This window comes from Anabrus simplex, chromosome 10 (genome assembly GCF_040414725.1).
Source record: "Anabrus simplex isolate iqAnaSimp1 chromosome 10, ASM4041472v1, whole genome shotgun sequence".
Lineage (NCBI taxonomy): Eukaryota > Metazoa > Arthropoda > Insecta > Orthoptera > Tettigoniidae > Anabrus > Anabrus simplex.
In genome coordinates, this window is record NC_090274.1 from 68,463,264 (window position 1) to 68,465,933 (window position 2,670).

Consider the following 2,670-nt stretch of genomic DNA (forward strand, 5'->3'; position numbering starts at 1 on the left):
CCCCGAAGGGCTTTGGCCTCCCAAGTGACCGTTGCTCAGCCCGAAGGCCTGCAGATTGCGAGGTGTCTTGTGGTCAGAACGGCGAATCTTCTCGACCGTTATTCTTGGCTTTCTTGACCGGGGCAGCTATCTCACCATCAGACAGCTCCTCAATTGTAATCACGTAGACTGAGTGACCCTCGAACAAGCCCTCAGACACAGGTTAAAATCCCTGACCTGGCCGGGAATTGAACTTGTAAGAGGCATGCACGGTACCCTTACATCATGGGGCTGACTCATAACGGAATTGAGCCATCGGGACGTGGTGTTCCCAGGCGGTCACCCATCCAAGTACTGACCACCCGGATGTCGCTTAACTGCAGTGATCGGATAAGAACCGGTGTATTCGACATAGTATGCCCGTTGGCAACCAGGAACGAAGTCCAACGAAATCTCATTGCCGTTTATCTGTGCAAATGGGAAATCGAAACATTATCAATATCCTTACTGTTTCGCATGCGTTAAAGCGTCCAGACGAACCTTCGCGTGTTGAGTTCTGCCGGTGGTTTCTGAGTGAAGAGGATCTTCAGTTCTTCAGATGAGGCTATTTCCAGCATCTTCTGTGATGTTTATTAACAATCAGTCGTAATATAAATATTTCCTGGCCCTGCTTTATTTTGCCCACCCGATATAACTCATTTAAACGGTAGAAGCTGCAAGATAAAGGTGCTTTCCTCACCCAGGTAATGTATGTTCTCCGAGAGATGGAGAGGAGGGATACAAAGCTTACGTTGAAACATCCAGAAATCTCTGTACAGAAATGAGGTAAATAAGTTTTTCTCAGTCACAATTTTTTACCACCGCGTACTATGGTCATCTCACGAGAATTCGTGTGTATGCGGAGTAAGGGGTGCCAGGGGTAAGCTTGACTACCGCGCATCAAGTCTCAAGGCCTGACAATAAACACCGGTTCCATCCGCGGTGAATTCTGCGAATTGAGGTCCTGTTGTAAAGATTCAAAGTGGTAGTGTAATTGTACTTTAGTTATACACTAGCTGATGTACCCGTGCTTTGTTACGGAATTCTCAGAAAGACTGTCTTTGTGGTTTCCCCAACTGAAATCAACATAGGTCAATACGATGACGTTAGTAGGAATGTCGCTATTAAAAGCAATATTTTCATATAAAATACTCGATCAAATGGAAAAACCGCATATTTTCTCACTTTTAACGAGCAGTATTACGTTGCCGATTTTCTTCTTCTTCTTTTATCTGTTTACCCTCCAGGGTCGGTTTTTCCCTCGGACTCAGCGAGGGATCCCACCTTACCGCCTCAAGGGCAGTGTCCTGCAGCTTCAAACTCTGGGTTGGGGATACAACTGGGGAGGGTGACCAGTACCTCGCCCAGGCGGCCTCACCTGCTATGCTGAACCACGGAAAACCACTTCCAGGGTGGCTGAGGTGGAAATCGAACCCACCTCTACTCAGTTGACCCCGTTCCAGCCCTCGTATCACTTTTCAAAATACCAAGCTTGATAGCTGCAGTCGCTTATGTGCGGCCAGTATCCAGTATTCGGGAGATAGTAGGTTCGAACCCCACTGTCGGCAACCCTGAAAATGGTTTTCCGTGGTTTCCCATTTTCACACCAGGCAAATGCTGGGGCTGTATCTTAATTAAGGCCATGGCCGCTTCCTTCCCACTCCTAGCCCTTTCCTGTCCCATCGTCGCCGTAAGACCTATCTGTGTCGGTGCGACGTAAAACAACTAGCAAAAAAAACTTTTCAAATTTCGTGGCAGAGCCGGGAATCGAGGGCAGCTAATCACACTAACTACTACACCACAGAGGCCGACCGGTGCCAATCTAACAGCCCTAAGTTCCAGTGCTGGAATGACCAGGCTGCAGACAGCCGTGAACACTCCTCTGCCATCATTCCGTTAAATGTGCACACTGTTCATTCCAATTAGGGCCTCAGAGTAGGGACCGAATAGCTAGAATGCTATGATGAACCAGTGTGTTATATTACGTACCAGTAATATCAGAAAATGTATGAACCAGAGGAATGGCATGCTAAAGAAGAGAGATTGAACTCCCCAGCTACTTCCCGCCAATATTCAAGCAGATTGTTATACTCGGTACGCATCAGTGATCCCATCTTTCGCAGATGAGTGGCAGCAAAAGACACAAAGGAACATCACAGCAAACAATGGTCAATGCAAGTTATTTTTTATCAGTTTTATGAGCTTTCTATATTGTAGGCCTTCACATTTACTTTCCTTCCTACTCTGTTACATTATATAGGGCATCTAATGCAAAGCGAGTCCTCCCTTCTTTCAAGACTCCCTCTTGTATTATTTTCCAAGCGATTGTTCCTTCATGTGGTGTTGTTTTTTATTATTATCATCTTCAAAATTTATCTTGTAGATATGGATCAGTAGCTACGCATTTTCACACCTTAAGACAATCACGAAAAAAATACATCGGTTAACAATATTGAATATTTCCATGTAAGCAATGCTCGGAGTTGATACTGATTAAGCAACAAAAGTCTAAATTCATGAATTACCTTATTATAGTCGTCGCCCTGTGGGTGTGGGCTTTAAAATAACACCCAAGGTACCCCATGCTTGTTGTAAGAGGCGACTAAATGTGACCCCACAAGCTCTCAACTTGAAAGGGTGGGTGGGCAAACA

At 45.5% G+C, this 2,670-nt stretch overlaps 1 pseudogene; it reads right to left on the minus strand.

Moving 5' to 3' along the window:
- Positions 1 to 289: 289 nt before the first annotated feature.
- Positions 290 to 407, minus strand: LOC136882479 (5S ribosomal RNA; annotated as a pseudogene).
- Positions 408 to 2,670: the final 2,263 nt, after the last annotated feature.